Below are 27,948 nucleotides of genomic sequence, written 5' to 3' on the forward strand. Positions count from 1 at the left end.
TATTTTTCTCAATTTTTTGGGATTTTTAGGGTTTTCACTTGATTCAAATATCCTCCAACACTTCCTCCTCTAGCAGTTCTAGGAGTTCATCTGTTCTAGCTCTCCAAAATCTTAGTTCTGTAGATGAACCTCGTCTGGTCTTCATACCAGACACCATCCCCAGCTCTCTGACTCCAGAGGAACTCTCACTGATTAGGATTCAGTACGAAATTCCTCCGGAGTACGAGCTGGAGCTTCCCGGGTCGACTGGCCAGGCTAGCACTCCTCCCCTCAACTGCTTCTGTTTATACCAAGAAGCTTTCCGCACCGGGCTTTACTTCCGTTTTCACCTTTTGTTATTCCTCTTTTTTGCTTCTTAAACATTTCTTTAGTTTTTGTAGCGCCAAACTCCTTTAGATTTCTAATATGATTTCTTTTCCTCTGTAGTTTAGCTGAAGTTCGGCCAATCCTTTATTTGTTTAGGAATTTCTATACCTTTAAGCATCATCCCTCGGCAAAGAACTGGTGGTACTTCTCTTCTCGGTTTGGTAGAAAGGGGTTGCTGAAAGGTGCCCCTTCTTCTATCCACAACTGGAAGGAGAGGTACTTCTACGTCTGATGTCCGACCTTGGAGCTGGGGTTGCCCCCTTGGGGCTCCCTGAGGGATTCCGTCTGTCAGGCTTCTAGCCTGGGACAGGACGACCTTGAAGCCTCCAATAAACTCGAGGCTTATCTAGCTCCTCTTCTCTCCAACCTCCTGAAGGAATAACTCTTGTTTAATGTCGGCCTAAGCCCTCTCAACCCTGTCGGTGTTGTTATATATATATATATATATATATATATATATATATATATATATATATATATATATATATGTATATATATATATATATATATATATTTTTTGTCATTCGCTGTTTCTCCTTTCTTCTTGTTCTTTTGCTAAGCTGTGTCGATCTTCTTTAATTGCAGATATGGACACTGATGCAGCTCGAATGCTAGTACAGGGTCTCAAGTCCCACAAAAGAAAAGGTGCAGCATCCTCGGGGGCAGCGAAGAGGGCAAGGGTAGAAGAGACCAGCTCGGTCGTGCCTGCCGAGGCGGCCATTGCCGTCGACACTCCCTCCGACGCCGAGCTCGCAGTCTCCCGGGCCTCTTCAAGGAGCCCCCCGATCGAGGCTCCCATCCCAGAGGCTCGGCCCGAGGAGGCACCGGGGGCTGAACGAAGGTGGAGAAAGAAGACATTGGCCCGTAAGAGCCGCAGCAGCAGGGCTGCCATCGAGGGGGCCGACGATTCTAAAGAAGATCCGGAGGAAAATCCCTTCAACAATAGGGATCTAATAAAGAAATTGGTCGACGGGTGCATCTTGCTTGAGATCATCCACAGGATTGTTCACGCCGATCCTGAGCAGCGGGTCTGAGACTCTCTAGGGTCCTTTCTCGAGGTAGGTCAATTTACTCCTTTCTTCTTCTCGCCTCTTTACTTAGATTATTCCTCAGCTTTTATATTGACTCCCTGGCCGTTCTTGCAGATTGGACACCAGCTCATCACCAATATCAAGGTGATGAACAATGCTAGGAAGGAGGCCACCCAGGTGGAGGAAGGTCGCCTGGCCGAGGCCGCCTGCCTCAAGGAGAACATCGTCGAGGTTGCGAGTCTCCAAGAGGCACTACAGAAGGAGGGGCAGACCTCGGCAGACTTGAGGGCCACCTTGGAGGAGGAAAGAAAGAAAGCAGAGGCCGAGGTCTCCAAGTTGAAGGCACAGATCCCGTCCCTGGTCTCAGAAGCAATGGTCCGAGCAGTGGAGGAGTTCAAAACCTCCTCTGAAATGAGGGATTTGAAGGTCGAGTTCGGCCAGGCCACCTTCATCAAGGGCTTCGAGCTCTGTCAAGAGAAGATGGTCGAAAAGTTTTCTGAGCTGGACCTCGGCTTCCTGGATGAGGCGTCCGATGATGAAGCCGGGCCTTCTAAAGCTGCTATCGGTCTTCCTCCAGCCGGGACTTCCTCGACTGTTGTGGCTGCCGCGGCCAACCTTCCGGGGGTGCTAAGCTCCCCTACTTCTACTCCAGAGGTCCGAAACCTCTAATTTTGTATTCTTTTTTTTTTTTGCAACTTTTTCTCATTCTCTTGTACTTAAGAACTATTTAATCAATGAAATTAGATTCTTCTTTACAGAGAGCTCCTTTGTCTTACTCTGCATTCTTTTTCTTCTCTTTTATTTCCTCGCACTGATTTATGTTGTGGTGCTCTTGTCTCCCAACGACAGTGCCCTGCCGAAGCTCTTTTCCTACCACAGGGGATTCCTTTGAAGTTGATGATCCGAGACCTCAGAAGGGAAGTTCGTCACCTGATGAAGAAATCAAAGAAGCTGGATGACAAACTTCATTGACTGAGGAAGAGCCATTCGGAAGTCACTGTGGAGGCTACTTGCTTTCGGGACCTCCACAAAAAGGGCTTCATGGACTACACCCGGAGGAAGGCTGACTTCATGAAGGAGCTTGAGAAACTCCGAAAATATGCCAGCGACCGATCTTGGACTCAGGCTTCCAAGATCAGCTCTCTTGAGGTCGAGCTGACGGCTGCACGGGAGAAGATCAACCAGTTGGAAGGGAGCTCGTCCTGGCTCACAACTCAGGCCGACCACGATCGAGACTGGTCGAAGAAATTCTCTGACCTTCAGAAGTAGCTGCAAGATGTCGAGGAAAACTACAACGCCTACCGAGTCGGCTGGTGTGGGCAAGTAGATGACTACCGAAGGAAGCTCAAGACGGCGACCGATGAGGTTGCCCACCTTCAGAGGTAGTTGTCTGAGAAAGTCCAGGCCATCTCTGCACAAGGCTCCGACGAGCTCCACTCTTTGAGGGGGACCATGAAAGAACTGTCTGTGGCCCTTGGGAAGGAGAAGGTCGAACTGCAGCGGCTGAAGATTCAGCTGGCCTACGAGCAGCAGGTGGTCAAAGATGCCGAGGCGGAGTCCGAGGTTTTGAGGAAGAGGCTTCGGGAGTCAGAGGGCGAAAGCCAGCAGTTCCACCAAATGTACCGGGAGATGCTGTTAAGAAAAAAAGAACTGGAAGAGGAAGTTGAAAACTTAAAGCAATCTCTGACAATGACTAGAACCGAGAGTTCGAAGTCGGAAGAAGCCGAGCTTCCTTAGAGCTTCTTTTACCTTTTGTTCTTCCATGTATTCTTTTCTTTTCTTATCATTTATCTTTTTTGGCCTTCAAAGGCTTTGTAATGCATACTTTACTAATGAAATGAAAAGAAATTTTCTCATTATTTTGTCTATTCTTGTTTTGAGTTGTTGTTTACTGAGCTTCTTTCGTCTTTTGTCTTGTTCAATGTCGACATTGTTTGAAGGTTCCTGATCATTGCCGTGTTGATTTGCCCTTTTTGTTCATGATCGAAGATCTTTTTGAGGCCACTCAAGTTTGATGCTTCCTCCCGGTGCTCTAGCTTGGGGGCCCGAACTTCTCGTTACCTTGAGGAAGTCAATTTTCTCCTGTCAGTGTTGGGTTCCCTCTTAGAGACTGAGGATTTTTGATGAGAGTCTCCTTCCTCGTTGAGATGAGGTTTCTTGTATCTTTGATGTAGTTTGTTTTTTCCTTATCACTGGCATGGCTCATCGCTTTTCCCTTTTCTCTCTTCCTTTTTTTTTCATGTTCGAGTGAGGGTTTTCCCTCTGCTCTTAACGGGGTTGTAGGGGAGTAGAGGAGCCGCTGAGGAGGCTTTCCTCCTCATCCAGTCTTGAACGATCAGGTCTTTATTTGTATCAGGATGAGGTTCTCCTCCTATTCCTGACACAGTCAATTTCAGCTTATGTTAGGATGAAGTTCTCCTCCTGTTCCTAACATGGCTGTGGAGGCATGTAAGGGCCATTGCACGGGCCTCTCCCCCCATCCGATCTCTAAATAATCGAGCCTTCGACCTTACTCATGTTAGGATGAGGTTTTCCTTCTATTCCTAATATGGCTGTGGGGGCGCATAAAGGCCGTTGCGCGGGCCTCTCCCCCCATTCAGTCTCTAAATAATTGGGCCTTCGACCTTGCTCATGTTAGGATGAGGCTCTCCTCCTGTTCCTAACATGGCTGTGGGGCCGCATAAAGGCCGTTGCAAAGGCCTCTCCCCCCATCCGATCTCTAAATAATCGAGCCTTCGATCTTGCTCATGTTAGGATGAGGTCTCCTCCTGTTCCTAACATGGCTGTGGGGGCGCATAAGGACCGTTGCAAGGGCCTCTCCCCCCATCCGATCTCTGAATAACTGGGCCTTCGACTTTGCTCCTGTTAGGATGAGGTTCTCCTCCTGTTTCTAACATGGCTGTGGGGACGTATAAGGGCCATTGCAAGGGCCTCTCCCACCATCCAGTCTCTAAATAATTAGGCCTTCGTTCGTGTCAGGATGAGGTTTTTCTCTTGTTCCTGACACACTTAATTTTGATTGTCTGAAGGAGCTATTCCCTATCATTATAAGCTCGTACCAAAAGAAAAGATATGCGAATATGAAAGAAACTTTTATTTAAGGCAAAGTTATCAGTAATACATTCGTAGATTTTTCAAATCCCATAGTTGTGGAAGGTCTTCTCCCCGTCAGGGTCCTCTAAAGATGGTGTTGATGATCTCGATTGGAGGTCGATCTTCAGGCTGTTCCTCCCTCCTTAGCGGCTCCAATTGTGGTAGGGCCCTTGATCGATCTTCTCTACCTTCAGACCGACGTCGAATGAATCTATCGAGTCGATCTCGTTTGATGAGCTCCTCGATCTCATCTCGGAGCAGAATACACTCCTTCGTGTCGTGGCTGTGGTCATGATGATAGAGGCAGAACTTGTTAGGATTGCACTTCTAGAGGTGTGTGTGCATCCTTTCCAGCCTTGGCAGCTGCTTCCTGACCTCCATCAGCACTTGAGCTTTTGGAGCATTGAGGGGGTGTAGCTGTGGAATCTTCCTGGGGGAGAGCTCCACTGAACCCTACGTTCAGGGCTCCTCTGCCTATGAGCTCAGGGGGGAGTTCAGACACGCTTGTGTCTGGGGGGAGTTCGAGAACGTGGCTGAGCTTCACTCGACCCTTTTTCAACTGCGAGCTTGCTGGAGTCACCCACCTGCCACTCCTTCGCGGCCTCCTCGTCTTTTAGCTTGAAGGCTTCCTCTGCTCGGGCATATCCTTCGGCCCGAGCAAGCAGATCAGTGAAGTCCCTGGGATACTTCTTTTTCAGAGAAAATAGAAGATCATTCTTTTGAAGATCACTCTTCAGGGCGGCCATTGCAACTGACTGGTCCAAGTTTCGGACCTCCAATGTGGCGGCGTTAAAATGGTTAACGTAAGTTTGGATGGATTCTCCCTCTTTCTGCTTGATGTTAATGAGGGACTCCGAACCTCTCTGGAGATGCCGGCTGCTGACGAAATGAGCAACAAACTGGTGGCTCATCTGATCAAAGGAGAAGATAGTACCCGGCTTCAGTGCCGAGTATCAATTTCTTGCTGCTCCCTTCAAGGTTGATGGAAAAGCTCGGCACAGGATGATGTCTGGCGTGCCATGGAGCAGCATCATTATCCGAAAAGCCTCCAGGTGGTCAACCAGATCTGAGGTCCTGTCGTAGCTCTCAAATTGTGGGAGCTTGAAGTTTGGTGGGATTGGTTCCTGCATAATCATTTGAGAGAAAGGAGGGTCAGTACAAATGTCCTCACCGTAAGCAGTGGGAGCATGGCGGAGCTCTTCGATCCATCGGTTCATCTCCTAAAATTTTTGATCCAGGAGGTCCTCTCGACTGTGAGTCTCAAGGGTCTTCTGGTAGAATGGAGGTAGGGACCCTCCGAGGGTGGAATCATGATCGGACGGAGGGCTCTCCACCTTCTGCATCCCTTTTTCGAGGAAGACAGGGCGACTGGCCCAAGTGATCCGCCCGATCGTCAGATTTTGAAACTCCGATGATGCTCTTTCCAGCTGCACAGATGCCTGCAGCTGCTGCATGGCCTGCACTGCTTCAGTGAGGCCTCTGACCTACTAAACCAGCAGATCAAAATACTCCATGCCGACTGCCATTGTCGGAGGAGGAGCCTGAAAAACTGGGGACGAGGCCAGAGCTGTGGGTCTTGCTGAGATTTGGCCGTGGAGGCCGTGGATTTCCTGGTGGATGCCTTTCAGGGAGGCATCAGGTGGAGATCTGGCAGGAGAAGAAGGAGAAAATATCAAAGAAGATGACCAAAGACAATCCCATTGAGTACTCCTTTAAGAACAAGGGTACTACAAAGACACAGCGCACCCTTCCTCTAGCGTCAATTCTGTTGGTACAGAATTCCATCGATGTCGGAGAAGCTAGAGTCAAGGGGATCGCATCCACCATCGGGACCTGCAAGAAAAGTCTAAACCGGAGTTGGGGGTGCTCCGGCAAGACCCTCCGACACTCAAGTCAGTACTCTGCCTCAACAGAAATGGAGCACTCGAATGGGATTTTAGTAGAGTTTTGAGATAGAGTTTAGAGCTTAGAAAAGAATGTATCTGGGGGTCCTTTTTTATAGATGGAGAGCGTAACTGATTGACAGCGATGTCTGTAACTGCCTGGTAGTGGGCCATTCAAGGTCACGTGGAGTTTGTTATAGAGAGTAGTGGCGTCAGGGGGTCGTTCAGGGCCACGTGGAGTTTGTTATGGGGAGTGGAGTGGTGCTTATTATCGTGACTTGCCGAAGAGTTCAGGCCTGACAGCTGAAGCTCAGTTGGGACGTCTGGTGGAGTGGAATGGCTCTTTATCTCAGTAATCTAAGAGAAGCTCGGATGTTTTCGAGGTTGCTGACGAGTCCACTATTGTTGGATGCCTTAGGCACTGATGCTGCAGGCAGAAGTCATCTGCTGTAAAAGCTCGGATGGAGACTTTCTATTAGAGAAGTCCGACAGGTGTCTGATTGCTAGAGAAGTCCATCTGAAATTTGCCTGATATAGAAGCTCGTCTGAGGATTATCTGTCGGAGAGGTCTGGTTTCATAAGAAATCCGACAGAGGGTCGACCAACAGTGGGGTTCAAGTGGCGTTGTGGAGGTTCGTCCGCTAGAGGAGTATTGGGGACACTGTGGAAGGTCGAACGTTGGAGGAGTTTGGGATTCAATTCTGTTGTAGAAGTTCGGATGGAGTCTGGCTCTCGGTGGAGTCTGGATGAAGTCCGATTATTGTAGAAGCTCAGACGAAGACCAATTATTGTGGAAGCTCGGATGGAGACTTCTTATTGTAGAAGTCCCACTGTTGGAGAAGCTCGGTCATTGATGAGGTCCAGAAGAAGTTCGGAGTAGAGATCCGGCTGGTGGAGCTCGTCCGTTGTAGAAATTCATCTGGGATCCATCCGCTGTAGAAGTTCAGCTGGGATCCAACTCTTGTAGGAGCTCGGATGAAATTCGAAAGGCTGTCGACCGTCGTAGAAACTTGGATGGAGTCTGGTTACTGTAGAAGTCCTGCTGTTGGAGAAGCTCGAACATTGATGAAGCCCAAAAGAAGTTCGGAATAAAGTCGCTCGTGGCAAAGAAGTCTGGAAGAGATTCAGAGGGTAGCCAATCACTGTAGAAAGTCGGCTGATAATGAAGCTCAGAAAGCATTTGGAGCAGCTCGGTAGATGAATGGAGGAGCTCATTATCGAAGAAGTCTAGATGGCATGATAGGAGTTCATCCATTGGAGGAATCTGGAGGACACTGTGGAAGGCCGACTGCTAGGGGAGTTCGGATGGTATTGTGGAAGCTCGGACGGTCGGAGAGGTTCAAAAAGATGCCACACAAGGTCGGAAGCCGGAAGAGCCCTGGAAGGGTCAGTCTTTTACGAACTTCGGCTGGGATTATTTTATACCCAACAGCATCTATGTAGGTGATTAAATCTTTGTTGTTCTCATTGAGTTCAACAGGATCACATCCCAGAACTAAATACCAAAGTATCTATCCGACAGATATAGTACTCTACCAGATCTCCTTAATGGTGCCTCTATAATGGATTTTGAATTTGATCTGATCAAATCTAATTTTATGAGTTCACTAGATTGTGTCAGTTCTTCTACCTATCAAACTTTATAAGTTCTATATTAAAGGCATCAGTACCTTCACCAAGGTACTCTTTTTCTTAAAAAGAATACTGAACAACTTTTATTCTTTAACAAGGTAAAAGTTATATCCCCTAGATTCTTTTAAATTATCCTGTAGAATAATATATATAGTATCAGGATCCAAGCTGATCATTCTATAAATACTTGACATTAAATAAACACTTTCAAACCCTAAGGTAAGAAAGTATCGGCTTATGCCTAGTCCATATCTTATATGGAGTCTTTATGACTGATTAGTTCAGAATTTAGTTCAGAATATGACAAGTAGTCTTAAGAGCATAATCTTAAAAAAAAACTGACAGATTTTTAAACTCCATCATGGATTAAACTATATCTAACAAAGTCAATTCCAATAAGAGAGAATCCTTATTCTCTTCTAGATATGTCAAAAAAACTCACCGAAAAGGCATTCTCCTCTTTGGTTTGATCGAAGAGTTTCAATGCTCTTCCTAGTTTATTTCTCTATCTTATTATGAAATTATTTAAATATTTTAAATAATCTAAATTTATGATAAACATGTTCATAGATCCAATACATCAGTATGTATCAGATTCAGAACATCATTGGCTCATTCACCTTTTTTAGCAAAAAGTGACTTGGTCATCTTACTAAAGAGATAGGATTAATAGGTTGACAATGATTCACAATCATTGACTTCGAGAATTATCTCTTATTGATCTTATTCTTATTTAATGATCGAGCTTAAATTGCTAAAGGTAGACATTTGTGACATTATCTACTTTAAGGAGTTTGTTTGATTGTGTACAATACACTAACAGGCGTGACTATTCATAAATATTATTTTTTAGTTATCCATATGATTTTAATATCATTCATAATGATATCACAAAATCATTAGACAGTAGTGACAATCACTAAAATGATATTCTTAGAATCAAAAATAGGCTTGATGATTCATAAAATCAGGATTGGAACATAACTTCCATCTCCAACATTCAGAAACCTCTTACTATTTTCAATCTTTCTACTAATCTGAAGTCATTGCAATAATTTGCATAGACTTTTGATATCCAATACTCGGATAGTAGTATCACAGATAGAAAAATCATAAGGTATTATCATATAAGTACCTTGTTCAGCAACTCTTTACTAATTTTTCTTTCTTTACCTGTTCGGATCAAGGAACTCTGCCAAACTTGGTTAATCTTGAACTCTTTTATCAGTTCAGGCTCATTAGCCCAAGCATGACTCTTTGCACCTTCTTTTTTTTTTTTCTCAAAGAATTATTGCCACACTGAAGACACATCTTCAGAGGTGCAAAAGAACTCCTTCAATATTTGAAGAATTTTCTCCCACTGAGCATTATTGAATTTACAACTAAAATCATATTCTTTGCTGCTCTCAATAATACCACATGGTGATATGATCATTTGGCCACTTCTGATAAGTGCCTTTGATCGCATCACATGGGTTGGATGTGGAAACTTCAGGTGCTAGATCCATAATCATATGTAGGATCTATTCATGCTCTAGAACTATTCGTAACTTCTGATACCAATTATTGAAGTTGGATCCTATAAATCAGTCACTATCAAACAGTGAATGGGTAATGTACATCTAGCCATAACTAAAAGAAACACACAAGACCTCTATATTTATGAATTGATTAAGCTTAAAGACTTGGACTTTAGTCTAAAGGTTCTCCCACTATTTTAGTCGAATTGGTAGCCTCTATCTCCAATCTGAAGAATTACCTTAATTTTTTAGTGGGTATCGATCAATCTATATGCATCTATGGATAGGTTCTCAACCAATTATTTCTCTAAATAATTTTTAGTAATTAATTTTTCTTCAAATTTTATTTCAGTAAGCGATGGGCCTCCACTGAAAGTTTTGGTTAGGTCAAACCATTAACATGAACCTACTCAGTATTTCTAACTAATGAATGATCAGATCCGAGGATGGCTTGATCAACCCAACCATCATCATATAGTACAACAGAGTCATCATATGATGAATGATAATTCCATCATTCAGAGAGAAAACCAGACAGATGGTGCCTGCAATGTCAATCAAAAATAATGGACCGATTATCATTCATCTTAATGGGAGGCTATGATCTAGTTATCCCTATAACTAGCTCATTTTATAGACCTAATAATTTATAGAATTTGATTAAATCTTTTAGAAGATATTAGTCAACCTACAAGTCATATATCCTCCCACTGACTTCACCAAGTCATGTAAAAGACTAAAGACTAGCTGGTCCAACTGATACATCGTAAATCTTCCTACTGACTTCACCAAATCATGAGAAGGACTATAGACAAGTTAGCTGATAGATCAGTAAAATTACAGAATGGTCGATGTGGGATTCTACAATCAGCCATCATATCCACCTCCTCAACAGATCAATCTAGCTGACGATAGGTTTAATCAACTCTAACAATTGATCATGACCCAATAACAATCTATCACTAAGCTAGAAGCACAAATAGGATAGATAGCTAAGTCCACCATGAGGAGAGAAACAGATTAGTTACCAAGCCAACCTATCACAAATCTCAGGAACAACCCACCCATTGTCCACCAACTATCTGGATCTAATCATTAATTCAATATCCTACCAAGGATCTTCAATTTGAGAATGCCAATGTAATTACTGAACTTAAATGTGGTAGGATTCTTAAGGATCCATACTAAGACTAGGTGAGAGAAGCTAGTATTGATACTAGCCAAAACAAGAATATAAAGGTTAGTACTAAGACTAACTACATAGAAGAACCTAAGCTTGGAACTGATACTGGTGCTGGTTCCAATTTGAGTGAAAAAGATAAAGGAAAGAAGAGAGCAGATGACTTACTCGAGTCATATAAACCTAAAGTCCCATTCCCTTCAACCTTAAAAGCTGGTTCTTATCGTAAAAAGCAAGGGGCATGCAATGAAGAGTTAATGAAATTATTTAAACAAGTTCATATCAAGTTATCCTTCCTCGATATGATTCAGCATGTTCCAACTTACACAAATTTTTTTTAGAAACTTTGCACACAAAAGCATAAGCTGAGAACAACAAAGAGAATTGTGCTAAGGATGCAAGTGCAGTCCTGTTGAACCCATTGCTTCAGAAATGAAAGATCCTTGTGCTCTTTTGATTTCATGTATTATAGGAGGCATCACCTTTGATCGAGCTCTGTTAGATTTAAGAGCTAGTGTGAACTTACTTTCAAACTTGATCTATGAAAAATTTAGGATTGGAGAACTGAAACCCACGTTGGCCATTCTGCAATTAGCTGATAAATCAGTAAAAACGTCATGTGATCTGATTGAGGATGTCTTAGTTAGAGTAAATCAATGTTATTTTTTAGTAAACTTCTTCATACTTGATATGGAACCATCCTAAAAGCTAAATTAGAATCCTATAATTTTAGATCATCCATTCCTGACTACTTTCAATGTCAATATCAATTATAAAATAGGAGCTATGGATATTTCTTTGGGAGATCAAAAAGTGAGAATTAATATTTTTAATATCTTAAAGTATACTTAAAAGAAGCAAAACTATTCGATAGCTGAATTAATAGATAAAATAATTGAATTTGATTCCTCTTTAAAATTAATAATAGATGATTTTCTAGAAGAGCTCATTGAAGAAACTCAAGTTTAGGAGGTAAATGTCCTGTTTGATTCACCTCACCCATCTCACCCACCTGACCCACAAGAATTCTTCTATTCAGTATTTGATCCTGGGTAGGTGAGAGAATCAACATAGTATGATTGAAGACTTAAAACTTAGCACTTGTTGGGAGGTAACCCAATATGTAAAATAAAAAAATAAAAAATAAAAAAATGATAAAAAAAAAAATTGTAGCCCTTATATTCATGATGAGCTCATCTTCTTAAATTATTTTTTGCCCTATCTCCTTGTTTATTTCTTTTTGTTATCATGATTTGAATTTATTTCTTTAACTTGTTTATACTATTAGGGACAATGGTAATTAGGTTAGGGGGCTATGGATAATCATTTGAAAAATCATTTGAAAAATCTTTAAAAATTTTTAAAAAATATTTTGGATAGTGTGAAAATTTTTGAAAACTTTTGAAAAATAATTGAAAAATTATTTGAAATTATTGAGTAAACCATGTGTCAGAAAGAAAATCCTAAGCAAAATAGACTAAAAAGAAATAATAGAGTAAGAGAGTATTTGCTAATGAATGCAGCGAGTCAAGGAGTAGACTAGTTGATCAGACTCTTAGCAGCCTACTTAGGTCACCTAAAGGCTATTAGCACTTCCAATTATATATGCAGACTGATGAGGCAAAGTAGGTGTTGATGGTAAGGCCAACTGAGGACTTGATTATCACTTAAAGTAGGTAATTTATATACACCTTAATTAAAGAAACTTGAATTTAAGAAAAGAGCTATCTGTCTAAAATAAAAGTATAAAATACAAAGTATATGTGGATTTCCTTAAGCTTAGTAATCGGATCTCTGCACCTAAGTCAAGTGTGAAAGTTTGCATCAAACGATGGAGGGAAGGCCATGATGCTCAGCACAAAAAAAAAGAGTAAAGTAAAACAGACAGTGTGCAAGCTATCTTAGTTCATGAACTTAAGTTGGGGGGTGTATAAAAAATTAACCAAAATAAGGTGATAAGAGAAGATACATTTGTCCTTTACAATCCAACAATCAAATGCTAAGTTAGTCATCACCAATACAAGTACTGTAGATCTCTGGATGTACTCTAAAAAAGTTTCTGAGTGGACTAGATGCCAAATCTATCTCTGAAACTCAATACCTAGTTAGTGATACTTAAAAACGTCTTGACTTTCAATCCTATGTCTATTTTTATAAAGGAGGATCTTAATGAAACATGATGATAAAAAAAAATTTATTTTTATTGCATTTCTAAGGGACTAGCAATGAGTAAGTTGGGGGGTGTGATATAAATTTGAATTAGATGACTTGAGACATTAAATATTATAATAATTGATGTTATTTATTAAGAATTTGATACTCTTTAGTTTATTTTGTAGGTAATTGAGAGTTTGCATTCATATGCTTCAAATTAGACTCAAATTGGATTAGATTTGTGTGAACCAGGCAACCAGTTCCTATTATAGTGTGAACATGACTTAAATCTCAAGGGCTTAGATTAAAAGATCACTCTTCATGAAGATACAATGTGAACATGACTTATTGATCGATGGAGGAGAAGCAACCTCTCAAGATCAAGGATCCATCCAAGTGTGAATGCGACTTACTCATCAATGGATCAGATGCAACCTCTCTTGATCTAAGGTCTCTTATTCCACCCTCTTGTGAAAACCCTAGAAAAGAAGCCCTCACACCATCTCATGCGCCACTTCTTCACATTGCAAACTCTCCCCACATTCCTCCTTTTATTTCATGCCCTCCATCCCTCCTTTCTTACATGCAACAAGTCATGCCATCTCTCCTTTTCTTCATGCAAGTCTCCATGATCCATATATTTCATGCCTCACAAACTCCACGCCCACATATTTCAATGCCCTAACTCAAATACAAAACCCTAGGATGCCCCACAATTTCTCTCCCTTCTCTTCCTTTCTTATCATAGAAACCCTAGCCCCAGCTCTATTTAAAGGATCCAAAAGCCACATGAAAAATCATCTGGAGTTGGGTAGCACAAAGAAAGAGAGAGAGGGTGGCAACAAGGGTTTAGGGTTTGGGTTGTAGCTTCAAAGAAAGGAGTGCCTTAAGGAGAGCCTTATTTTCTCCACCATCACTTCTATTAAGCCTCCATCTTTTCCAGGATCTGATCTAAGAAAGATGAAGAAGACAATGTGCGCAAGCTCTACAAAGTACGAAGAAAGAGGAGTCCACCAACTATCTTCCCAATGAGGCTGCGCGAATCAACTTCCAACCCTTGTTACAGCTTTCTAGTTTACTTTCTTTATTCTAATTTTGTTTGTCTTCTTTATTCATTCTTTTTAATATTTTGTATTTGAATTTAGATTCCAATTAATATAAAAGTAATTCTATTCTCTTTAAATTTGCTGGTTTTTATTTTGATTCCACATATATGCTAGGATCTACTTAGTAGATCTTAGTACCCAATTTTTTTTTTGCCCTTTTAATTCTTACTGCATTTCTTTTAAAATTCTTGCAATAGGATTTAGATTTTAATCAATATAAGATTTAAATTTTTAAAATTTATTTTTATTGCAAGTAGATGCTAGGATCTAGTTAGTAGATCCTAGTACCGATTTTTTTTGATTGCACGTTTAATTCTTAGTATCTGACTCCATTCAATCATTCCTTTCTTTCTTTCAAAAATCAAAGATTTCAAAACATAAACCCATAACCTTCTCCATGGATTTAACCTGACTCACAACTATTTATAAAAATTTTTTAGGAGTTGGAGTTAAACTAATTGCACGGTGTTCTAATGACAACATCACGCACATCATATTTTTGGTGCCATTGCTGGGTAAGGCATCAATATTAATATTTGATTTCTTTAATTTTTTTATGAATATAATTTATTAACTTTTTTAAATTTTTTTATTTTTTTATAGAAAAAAATAAAAAAAAGAAAAACAAAGAAGGATGAAAAGCTTCAAGTTAGTGAGATCAATCCTAACCCTAAACTACTTTCCTTTTTTTAGTATTAATTATTATTATTTTTATAAAATTAACTTAAAATTCACCCACATAAACCTAATAAAAATTGCATAACAAGAATAGAAATTTAATTGTTTAAAAGTATTCATCATTTTAGATTTACTTTTGATGATCGCTGAAGATAAGATAAGCTTTCAAGTTTGATTGGTTTCATGCATCTAGTATAGTTGCATAGAACCCCTTGTTTGAACTTTGTTGTGCACCTTTATTCTAAATTAACTAAAGGGCAACACTCACAATAAGATAAGATGGAGATTTTATCACCCTTTCTTAATCTAAAAATATTTAACCAGCATCCCGCATTAACCCAAGCCTAATTAAAATTCAGTAGATGTTGATCCCTAGGATCAATTAAGTTCAGTTTGATTATTATGCTGAAGTCAAGTGCAAAGTAGGTTTGAGCTCGCTCCTAAAACTGGTGTCTAAGATAAGAGGTTACAAAAGCTAAGCCTAAGTAGACTCATGGTTATTTAATTGGTTCCATTAGATTACCTGCCTAATCCAATTGGCATCTAAGACAAGCAACGGGGGGACTCCTACGATCCCACCTCTTATCTGGCTAGTTGAAGGAAGTGAGAACAGATCCAACTTGCATTTAGGTCGAGCCACTTTGTGTCAAACTATTAGGTCAAAGTAAACCGTAGGTGTCTAGATTTAATTATTTGCTAACTTGCTTGTGATTGAAAAAAATAAAAAAAAAAAGAGAAAAAGAAAACAAAAATCTAAACTATACATTAGGGTTTGCACTGGTACATGCATGACAGGAGATCACTTCATCCTGATCTAGTTGAACTAAAAGCTAAAATTGAATAGCTGATACACATTAAATTCGATAACCAAATGACTGAAAATTTAGAAGAACCACCTAGGCAGATGAAGGAATATTTTATTCCTTCCACCTAGAACCCATCAACTTGTATCCACTTATCTAAAATCCTAGTGAGTCATTAAGAGATCAAGTCAATCACAATCCAAATGCTCCCATCTTTTATGGGAACACCAATGAAGATCCTTATAAACATCTGGATGAGTTCTTAGAAATATGCTCCATAGTCAAAATCTAAAATTTTACTGATGGTGCGCTTAGACTGACCCTATTCTTCTTCTCACTTAAAGACAAAGTCAAGTACTGGCTTGGCATAATAGGAAGACCAATCAGAACTTGGATTGAAATGCAGTACGAGTTTCTTAAGAAATTCTATCCCATATGTCGAACCAACACCATGAAGTAAGCCATCACTGGATTTGCTCAGCTTCCAGAAGAACAGATTCATGAGTCATGGAAGAGACTTAAGGAACTTTTTAGAAAATGCCCACATCATGGTCTATCTAAGTGGCAAATTGTTCAAGCCTTTTATGAGGGTAGAGGTGACCAACATAGACAGATGGTTGATGCATCTTATAGAGGTGCATTCATGAGTAAGAGTGAGGATGAAGTCTATGCCTTGTTTAAGACTTTGAGTGAGAACTCGATCAATCATGCTTCACTATCTTCTTATGAAAGGTCGATTCCTCACCAAAAGCAAGCATAAATCTATAAAATTAAATATGCATACTCTAGCTGTAAAGTCAGCTTGAACCTGATAGCTCAGAAATGAGATAAAATCGATCTTTTTGCTTAGAAGTTAGATCAGGTCATAGCCCAAGGTCAACAAACTTTTGTGCAATACACACCACCAAATATTTAGGATATTTGTTTTATCTTTGCTAGCCCAGCCTACCATGTGAGTAAATATCCCACGGTTGCACAATTTCACCTTTCATCCAAGAATAAGTTCAAGCTACCCAAGGTTACTCTATGCCTGTTAATGATCCATTTTCAAATGCATATAACTCAAGTTGGAGGAACCACTCTAATTTTTTTTTGAAGATCCCAATAGACTCAGGCTCAGACCCAAATTCTTCCTGTGTCAAATTTGAAAATAGGCCCCAGTATCAAAACTCTACCTATAATAGAGGTCAATCTAGTCAGCCAACCCAGCCATCCTATTACAATCAGCCATCATACCTACCTCCTTAATAGACCAATTTAGTCGATGATAGGTTTAATCAACTCCAACAATTGATTATGACCCAATAGTAATCTATCATTAGGCTAAGAGCACAAATAGGATAGATAGCTGAATCCACCACGAGGAGAGAACTAAGTCAGTTACCAAACCAACCTATTGCAAATCCCAGGAACAATCCACCCACTTTTCATCAACTATCTGGATCTAATCATCAATTCAATGTCCCACCTAATAGTCCTCAATTTGAGAATGCCAATGCAATTACTGAACATAAAAGTGGTAGAATTCTTAAGGACCCATACCGAGACTGGGTGAGAGAGGCAGTACTGATACTAGCCAAAATAAGATCATAGAGGTTAGTGCTGAGACTAACTACATAGAAGAACTTGAGCCCGAAATTGGTATTGATGCTAGTCCCAATTTAAGTGAGAAAGACCAAGGGAAGAAGAGAGCAGATAAGTTCTCTGAGTCATATAAATCTAAAGTCCCAATCTCTTCGGCCTTAAAAGCTAGTTCTTATCGTAAAAAGCAAGGAGCATGCAATGAGGAGTTAATAAAATTGTTTAAACAAATTTATATCAAGTTACCCCTCCTCGATAAGATTTAGTATGTTCTGACTTATGAAAAATTTCTTAAGAAACTTTGTACACAAAAGCGTGAGCCGAGAACAACAAAGAGAATTGTGCTATCCGAGGATGCAAGTGCAGTCCTATTGAACCCATTACCTCAGAAAATAAAAGACCATGGTACTCTTTTGATTTCATGTATTATAGGAGGCATCACCTTTGATCGAGCTCTATTAGATTTAGGAGCTAGTGTGAACTTACTTCTGATCTCAATCTACGAAAAATTTGGGATTGAAGAACTGAAACCCATGTCGGCCATTCTGCAATTAACTAATAGATCAGTAAAAATGCCATGTGGTCTGATTGAGGATGTCTTAGTTAGAGTAAATCAATGTTATTTTCCAATAGACTTCCTCGTACTTGATATGGAATCATCCTGGAAGCTAAATCAGAATCCCATAATTTTAGGTCGTCCATTCCTGACCACTGTCAATACCAATATCAATTATAAAATAGGGGCCATAGATGTTTTTTTTGGAGATCAAAGTTGAGAATTAATATTTTATTGCCTCAAAATACAACTCAGAAGGAGGAAAACTATTCGATAGTTGAATTAATAGATAAAATAATTGAATCTAATTTCTTTTTAAAATTAATAAAAGATGATTTTTTAGATGAGCCCATTGAAGAAACTCAAGTTCAGGAGGTGAATGCACTGCTTGATTCATCTCACGCATCTCACCCACCTAACCCACAAGAATTCTTCTATTCAATATTTGATCCTGGATAGGTGAGAGAATCGACATAGCCTGACTGAAGACTTAAAACTTAGCACTTATTAGGAAGCAACCCAATATATAAAATAAAATAAAAAAATAAAAATAATAAAATAATAAAAAAAATTTTGCAGCCCTTATATTCATGATGAGCTCATCTTCTCAGGTTATTTCTCTCCCTATCTCCCTATTTATTTCTCTTTGTTCTTATGGTTTAAATTTATTTTTTTTACTTGTTTATACAATTAGGGACAATGGCAATTAAGTTAGGAGGGTCGGGAAAATCTTTTGAAAAATCTTTCAAAAAATCTTAGAAAATTTTTAAAAAATATCTTGGATAGTGTAAAAATTTTTGAAAACTTTTGAAAAATGGTTGAAATTTTTTTTGAAATTATTGAATAAACCATATGTCCAAAAGAAAATCCTAAACAAAATAGACTAGGAAGAAATAATAGAGTTAGAGAGTATTTGCTAATGAATATAGTGAGTCAAGGTGTAGACTAGTTGATCGGACTCTTAGCAGCCTACTTAGGTCACCTAAAGACTATTAGCACTTTCAATTGCACATTCACACTTATGAGGCAAAGTAGGTGTTGATTATAAGGACAACTGAGGACTCGATTATCACTTAAAATAGGTAATTGATAGACACCCTAATTAAAAAAACTTAAATTTAAGAAAAGAGCTATTTGTCTAAAATAAAAGTGTAAAATATAGAGTATATATGGATTGCCCTAAATTTAGTAATCGGATCTCTGTATCTAAGTCAAGTGTAGAGGTTCACATCAAATGGTGGAGGGAAGGCCACGATGCTTAATATAAAAAAAAGAGTAAAGTAAAAATAGGTAGTGTGAAAGCTACCTTAGTTCATGAACTTAAGTTGGGGGTTATATAGAAAATTAATCAAAATAAGGTGATAAGAGAAGATATATTTATCCTTTACAAACCAGCACCCAAATGCTAAGTTAGTCATCATGAATATAAGTAATGTAGATCTTTGGATGTACTCTAGAGAAGTTTCTGAGTAGACTGACTGTAAAATCTACCTCTGAAACTCAATGCCTAGTTAGTGATACTTGAAAACTTCTTGACTTTCAATCCTATGTCTATTTTTGTAAAGGAGGATCTTAATAAAACATCATGATAAAAAAAAGTTATTTTTATTGCATTGCTAAGGGACTAGTAATGAGTAAGTTGGGGGGTATGATGTACACTTGAATTAGGTTACTAGAGATATTAAATATTGTAATAATTAATATTATTTATTAAGAATTTGATGCTCTCTAATTTATTTTGTAGGTAATTAAGAGTATGGATTCGTACGCTTCAAATTGGACTCAAATCAGATTAGATTTGAGGGAACCAAGCAACCAGCTCTTATTACAGTATAAACACGACTTAAATCTCAAGAGCCCAGATTAAAAGATCATTTTGCATGAAGACACAGTGTGAACGTGACTTATTGATCAAAGAAGGAGAAGCAATCTTTCAAGATCAAGGGTCCATCTAAGTGTGAACACGACTTACTCATCAATAGATCAGATGCAACCTCTCTTGATCTAAGGGCTCTCATTCCCCCCTCTTGTGAAAACCCTAGAAAAGCACTCACACCATCTCATATGCCACTTCTTCACATTACAAATTCTCCCCACATTCCTCCTTTTATTTCATGCCCTCCATCCCTCATTTCTTGCACGCAACAAGTCACACCATCTCTCCTTTTCTTCACGCAAGTCCCAATGGTTCACATATTTCATGCCTCACAAACTCTATGGCCACATATTTCAATGTCCTAACTCAAATACAAGACCCTAGGATGCCCCACAGTTTCTCTCCCTTCTCTTTCCTTTCTTATCATAGAAATACTAGCCCTAGCTCTATTTAAAGGACCCAAAAGCCACATGAAAAATCATCTAGAGTTGGGCAACACAAAGAAAGAGAGAGAGGGTGGCAATAAGGGCTTAGGGTTTGGGTTGTAGCTTCAGGGAAAGGGGTGTCTTGAAGAGAGCCTTATTTCCTCCACCATCACTTCTATCAAGCCTCCATCTTTTTCAATATCAAATCCATGGAAGATGAAGTAGAGGATGCGAGCAAGCTCTATGGAGTATGAAGGAAGAGGAGTCTACCAACTGTCTTTTCGATGAGGCTACACGAATCAACTTCCAACTCTTGTTACAGTTTTTTAGTTTACTTTCTTTATTCTAGTTTTGTTTGTCTTCTTTATTAGTTCTCTTTAATATTTTGTACTTGATTTCATATTTCAACTAATGCAAAATTAATGTTATTCTCTTTAAATTTGCTGGTTTTTATTTTGATTGCACATAAATGCTAGGATCTAGTTAGTAGATCCTAGTACCCAGTTACTTTTTTTCATACTTTCAATTTTTGCTGCATTTTTTTTAAAATTCTTGCAATAGGATTTAGATTTTAATTAATATAATATTTAAATTTTTAAAATTTATTTTTATTGCAAGTAGATGCTAGGATCTAGCTAGTAGATCCTAGTACCGATTTCTTTTGATTGCACATTTAATTCTTAGTATCCGACTTCGTTCAATCTTTCTTTTAAAAATCAAAGATTTAAAACATCAACCATAGCCTTCTCTATGGATTCAACCCGACTCACTACTATTTACAAAAATTATTTAGGAGTTGGAATGAAACTGATTGCTTGGTATCCTAATGACAATATCACGCATGTAAGCTTTCATAGAATTTGTGGAGTCAAGCACTGCTGAATTGTTTGCTATTGTCTATGATCAGCACTTTGGAAAGATCATACTGGTAGATAATAGATTTTCAAATAAAATCTTTCACTCTTGCCTTGGTTATATGGGCCAAAGACTCGACTTTGACCCACTTTATAAAATAAGCGATAGCCACCAGAAGAAACTTACATTGACCTGACACTCGAGGAAAAAGATCAAGAATATCCATTCCCCATTAAGCAAATGGTCAAGAGGCATTGATAGGAGTCAGAAGTACTACCGACTGATATTGAATGTTGGAATTTCTCTGGTACCGATCTCACTTTCTGATGAAGCTGTCTGCATCTTGTTAAATAATGGGCTGGTGGTAGCCTTGCTGAAGAATCTTATAAGACAGGGATCTACCCCCCAAGTGACTTCTGTAGATCTTTTCTTGAATCTCCCATAGCATATAATCAGCCTCAGACGGATGCAAGCACTTTAGGAGAGGCAAAGAAAATGATCGCTTATACAACTTATCATCATGCAAGATATAGTGAGCAGTCTACTTCCTTATCTTTCAGGCCTCCTTGCGATTAGATAATAACTCGCTTGACCTTAAATACTTGAGCAGAGGATTAATCCAATTAGATTCCTTATCAACTTACTGAACAACAAGAGGCTCTTCGAGGCTCGAGATTTTTAATACCTCGAAGTAGGTCCTTTTTCTAAGTCAGCGGACAATAAGGCTGCTAATTTTGACAGTACATCTACCCTGATAATTTTTGCTCGAGGATCTATTGAATATCAAAACTCAAAAAGGATAAGGTTAAATCCTTTACTTTTTAAAGGTACCTCTTCATATTTTCCTCTCGGGCCTCATATCCGCCCTCAATTTGTCCAACTATCAATTGGGAGTCTCTGAAGACCTTCAGATTTTGAGCTCCTGCCTCTCTCGCAACTTTTTTGCCAGCAATTAGAGCTTCATATTTTGTTTCATTATTGGTGGCCAAAAATTTGAAGCACAAAGCATACTCCACCACATCACCTTAGGATCGGTTAAGATAAATCCGGCCCCTGACCCTGATGAATTTGATGAGCCATCGACAAACGGGATCCATAACTCCTCAAGGTCTACTCTCACATCTACTTCTTCACTTCTTGAGCTTTCTCTAGCTTTTAAGCTCTCTCCATTTTTTAAAGCTTCTCTACTGTTTGAGCTCTATTCGTTCGAAATGGTGCATTCAAAGATGAAGTCTACTAATACTTGGGCTTTAATAGAAGGCCTCGGACGATACTGCAAATCCAACTTTGAGAGTTCTAGAGCCCACTTTGCATCCATCTTGAGGTATCCAGATGATGGAGAATGGCCTTAATTGGCTGATCAGTAAGCAACACAATAGTGTGAGCCTAAAAATAGGGCCGAAGTTCCCTCATTGTGATGACTAGCATAAAAATTAGCTTTTCCAGCTTGGAGTATCCGATCTCTACATCCTAAAGGACTTTGCTAGTATAGTATATGGGCTTTTGTATCTGTCCTTCTTCTCGAACAAAGATTGAGCTAATAACCATGAGAGAAATGATGAGATATGGTAGTAGCTACTCATCAGGCTGAGTCTTCATGAGCAATGGTGCTGAATTGAGATATTATTTCAACTCCTTAAATGCCTTCTGGCACTCAGTAGTCCATTGAAAGTTTTTTGGCTACTTAAGGGCCTGAAAAAAAAGGGAGACATCTCATGACTAATCTGGAGATAAAGTGGTTGAGCGAAGTGACCTTGTCGGTCAGATGCTGCACTTTTTTAACAATTTTTGGTGGTGTCATCTCAAGAACTACCTTGATCTTCTTGGGATTTGCCTCGATGTCTCTTCACAAGACCATAAATCTGAGAAACTTGCCTGAGGTAACTTCGAAGGTGCACTTTGCTGGGTTCAACCTCATCTGAAATTGGCAGAGAGTGTTAAAAATTTTTTGTAGGTCAACAATATGATCTGGAGTAGCTCGGCTCTTGACCTGCATGTCATCTATATATACCTCCATATTATGATCGATTTGATCTTTGAAGATATTGTTCATCAATCGCTGATAGGTAGCCCATGCATTCTTTAAGCCAAAAGGCATCATCCTATAATAAAAAAACCCATGATCAATAATAAAGGCTATTTTCTCCTCACCTCATATGCCATTCGGATCTGATTATAATTGAAGAAGGCATCCATAAAGGTGAGCAGCTCATGTCCTGAAGTTGCATCTACCAGCTGGTTGATCCGAGGCAATGGATAGCTATCCTTGGGGCAGACTTTATTTAAGTTAGTTAAATCAATGCACATGCACCACTTCCAATTTGCCTTCTTGATCAAAACGACGTTCACCAATCAATCTGGATACATTACTTCTCTAATAAAGTCAGTCTTGATCAGCTTGTCCACTTCCTCGATTATAGCCTTCTGGCACTTCGGGATAAAGCTTCGCTTTGTTTCATCAAGTGATAGGTCGGATCCACCTTCAGGTAGTGAGATATAACTTTTGAATCTATGCCAGGCATATCCATGGCCGACCAAGCAAAGAGATCCATATTTTCTTATAAAAGAGTGGTTAGCCAATCTTTTGTTACCTCATCAAGGTGTGAGCCGATCTTCTCTGTCTGGTTGGGATTCTCTTTCCTCAGTAGGACCTCCAGGAGGTCCTCAGATGGATAGGTGTGTTTCTCGATTAGATCATCTTGGGCATCCAGCCCTATTGAAAGTTTGGTTCGAGCCTCTGCTTGGGATGGCTGGCCTTTTACTCAAATCTTGACATCAAAATATTGTCAAGCCATGGTCTGGTTGCCTCGGATTTGCCCTACTCCATTCTTTGTTGAAAACTTCACCATCAAGTGATAGCTCGATACTATGACCTTTAAAATCCATAAACTCAGACGATCAAGGATTGCATTATAGGCTAAAGGAAGTTTAACCATCAAAAAATCAACTTGGATTGTCATTTACCGCAGTGGAGTACCCACTATAACAGGCAACCTAATCATCCCCTCTAGAATCACCGAGCCTCCAGGGAAACCCTGAATTGAGCTATCGAACCTACTCAATTGATCTGGAGTAAATCCCATTTGAGAGAAGGAAGAGTAATACAAAACATCGACTGAGCTTTCATTATCAATAAATATGCAGTGTACATTATAATCAGTAATATTAGCAGTTACAACCACCACATCATTATGTGAGGCTTGCACACCCTCTGCGTCCTGCTCGATGAATATAATGGCATTCTCAAGTCCATCCTCAAGCCTCAGCCTCTTCATCTCTAGAAGCTCTGCTAAACTAGATGACCCTTCAGTTATCATATGGATTTCTCCTCGTATGGGTCGATCTTTTGCTACCACCTATCCTCCTTCTTTTTGTCTTTTCGACTATGCTGGTGCTGGCTGTGTTGGGTTCTAGTGGCATAGCAGAAGGGTTGGATGTTTAAAATTTTTATTCAAAACATCCTAGCACACCGAACCCCAGAACACAGAATCCCTTGACTATAACAATCAAAGCATATATGAAATAAATGTGGACAAGAGAAATACCTATAGCGCTAATCTCAATTTTTATTAGACGCTCAAGTGTCCATCCTCCAATGGTGATCCACATAAAAATTAAACTAAGAATAGAACTCCTCCTTCACCTTCCTTCAAGAGTTCTAGCCCCTAGAATTTGACTAGCCTCATGCCGATCAGGTTTCATCAAGAACCAGACTCCACCCTCACTCCACCTTCTTTGGACTTTAAAATTTTCTTCTTTAGAACCTTCCTCACCCTTGTTTGGACTAGATTAGACTTTGTTTTAAATATCAAAGCCTTGTCCTAAAACTAGGATGGGTTGTAAGAAAGAAAGGATAAGCAGAGGAGAGAAATTGGAAAGCTCTCTGAATTGTATCAGACACCCAGCATGCAAGGCCTATTATAGGCATCAGAGGGGTGCCAACAACAAAGGACATGCTCTTTCCTAAAAGGCCTATCTGATCTGTATATCAAGGATTTAAAAGTCTTCAAATAGAAGGACTTTTTTAGTTTGATACGTTGATCAGAAGTTTCCTATGCACGCACGCACAGAGAAGGGATGCTTTCATATCCCATCTCAAATCAGATCAATCCAAAAATTGCCATGTGGCAAGAGGACTTGAATCTGAATTCAAATGATAAGATAAAAAAAAAAAGTCACCTCCTTCTACTTAAAGCAGAAGGACTCCTTATTGCATCTCTACGCATTACTTCCTTATCACCACACGCACACTCAATGAAGGGATGTTTCATGCATCCTTTGGCTATCAGATAAATCTGAAAAAAATTCAGATAACTACCATTTAATCATGTACCCAATAAGGCATGTTTTTTGATAGGTGGCATTCCATTTAAATTAAATTTGGTTGATAGAAACTCTTTAATGCGAGGAGACGTGTTAGATCAAATCTATGCACATGCTGCCTTGATTTCTTTCCAAGCTTATCTCCATGCATAAATTCTAGAAAAATCACATCTCATACTTTAAGATGTGTGCAAGAGGATGAAGGATGATGTGGGCTGCCACATGCATCTTAAATTCAAAGCAGAAGGTCTCTTCTACTTCTCCTCATGCCAAGACGCACATGCATCTCTCTTTTGCGCACCAAGAGTCCAACCAAGCTTGGACTCTTGGTTAGGATGCCCCATAAGGATATGCGGCTTGTTTCAAAGGAACCACACCCAATTCAAAACCAAATTAGCCCATAGCTCAATTTGCTTTGATTAGAAAATAAGATTCGAGCCGAATCTGAATCTGATTCAGGGAGCTAAGGTTTCCACACATGCTAGCATGCTTTATCAAAAATCCTGATTGAATCCAAAACTTCAATGAACCTTATCAAAAGGGTCCTTGGCTAATTTTTTTATGTGTATGATCCATTGGGTTCCACATCTAGTCAGCAATAGATCTAGATGCAAGTTGATCAAATTTGATTAGATTCCTTTCTAATCGATTAAGGTCCAAAATGAGCTAATCCAAGTTCAACAAATAGAATTCTTTCTAATTGACGATCAAATTAAACTCTTTAATTTGATCAAACTTACAAGTCAAGATTGATATCTAACAACATATCATGACTATCTAAAATATGTAGAATTTGATAAAAATATCAAATATATCCTTCAGTGATAAGTTACCATGCAATTCAATCTTTCGATCATCTCTGCATTCTGAATATGTTCATGAGTGTAAAATAATGTCAAAATTAAATATATATTCATATCGATTCTCAATCAACCAATGATGACTCTGATAATGAAGCATTAGAAAATCTTTCTAATCTCCATCCTGCTTTTAATCAAAAGATTTTATCTGAGTCATCTAGGGATGAGAATATACAGGATGCGATCTCCTCTTACTAGGAGTTATCGATTCTTTGTTGATCGACACAACCTTCATATACACTTCATCATATCCAAAATATCCTATATATGTCTTAATACCATGCTTCGGTATAAACCAAAATATGGATTCATATGCATAAGATTCTATGATGATCTCAGATCCAAGGATCACTTGCACAACTCTCATTTAGAGAATCATCTTTTGACATGCAAGTAAGACTCCATAAGATATTGTCTATCGGTGAGTCAATTCAGTAAACTCATTTTCTAATGAGCACCTATATCTTTGTATTAGTATTTTCACACAAGTGGCTAGTGAGATCAGTCACCTCCTCCATCGAGCATATATAGAATGTGTCAGTTTTTTCGAAATATTGATCCCCAACTCAATATTTTCACGATCAATATTTAAGATTAAGATTTTAGATCTCACAGGTATGACCCATTCATATCTTCTAAAATTATTGCTCTAATCTTTGAGATTCATCATAATCTTAAATATAGTAAGATATAACTAAAATGATGAATCAAATGCCTCACTTCATTATCAAATAAAAAATATCATTACATAAGTTAAAAGTTTACAAAAAAATATCCTATCGCATCATACATGCGATTGACTTATAGGGCACTCTTCTTTCAATCTCTCACTTGCACTAAAGCCAATAGCCTTTGTATTTGAATCCCATACAATCATGATGGCGATCAAATAGTTGTTGTGGTATGGCCTTAGTGAATGGATTTGCTATCTTGTTCTTGTTCTAGGACAACATCTTGTCCCTCTATAATTTTTTGAATGAGGTGGAAGTATCTGAGGATGTGCTTGGGTATTTAATGAGATCTAAATTTTCAAACTTTAGCAACGATCCTAGTATTATCACAATAAATTGATCCTGGTCATTCTATCTCAGGAACCATACCTAATTCTATGATAAAATTTCTTTATCCAGACAGCTTTCTTAGCTTTTTCACTAGCAGCAACATGCTCTATCTCAGAGGTTGAGTCAGCTATTGTCAACTGCTTGAAACTCTTCCAACTCACTACTCTACCATTTAGGGTAAACACATATCCTGATATTGACTTGCTATTATTGAAATCATATTGAAAACTAAAAGTTATATATCTCTCTAGTTTCAACTTTGATCCATCTTTAGAAAAATTATCTTTAGTCCTCTTCAGGTACTTAAAAATATTTTTCATAATTTTTCAATAATCTTCTCCTAGAGCAGTCTGAAATCTGCTAGCTATGCCTAAAGCACAAGCTACATCAGGCTTGGTACACAGCATAGCATACATTATTGATCCCACAGCCAAAGCATAAGGGATTTCACTCATTCTCTTTCTATCTTCTGGTGTCTTAGGATACATTTTCTTGGAGAGACGTATGCCATGACTTACAGATAGAAAATTTTTTTTACTTGCCTCCATGTTGAACCTCTTTAACATTAGATCTATGTATCGAGATTAGGACAAACCTAGTATCCTTTTAGATCGATCTCTATAGATCTTTATACCTAGTATATAGGATGCTTCACCTAAATTCTTCATAAAAAATTTATTTGATAGCTAAGTCTTGACTGATTATAATATTGGGATATCATTCCTAATGAGTAGTATGTCATCAACATACAGAACCAAGAAGATAATAGTACTCTCACTTGTCTTCTTATATACACATTATTCATCCTCATTTTTGATAAAACCTAACTCTTTGACTGTCATATCAAATCGGATGTTCCAACTCCTCGAAACCTACTTCAATCTATAGATGGATTTCTTTAGCTTGCATACTTGATTTATCTTCTCACTTGAGATAATTTTTTTGGCTGAGTCATATTGACCTCT

The 27,948-nt window shown here is 38.9% G+C and overlaps 1 non-coding gene across 1 annotated transcript; it reads right to left on the reverse strand.

Moving 5' to 3' along the window:
* Nucleotides 1–15,892: 15,892 nt before the first annotated feature.
* Nucleotides 15,893–16,001, reverse strand: LOC114912903 (small nucleolar RNA R71). The gene has a single exon (XR_003798892.1). It is a non-coding gene; the product is annotated as a small nucleolar RNA R71 (small nucleolar RNA).
* Nucleotides 16,002–27,948: the final 11,947 nt, after the last annotated feature.

This window comes from Elaeis guineensis, chromosome 1 (genome assembly GCF_000442705.2).
Source record: "Elaeis guineensis isolate ETL-2024a chromosome 1, EG11, whole genome shotgun sequence".
In the NCBI taxonomy this organism is placed as follows: domain Eukaryota; kingdom Viridiplantae; phylum Streptophyta; class Magnoliopsida; order Arecales; family Arecaceae; genus Elaeis; species Elaeis guineensis.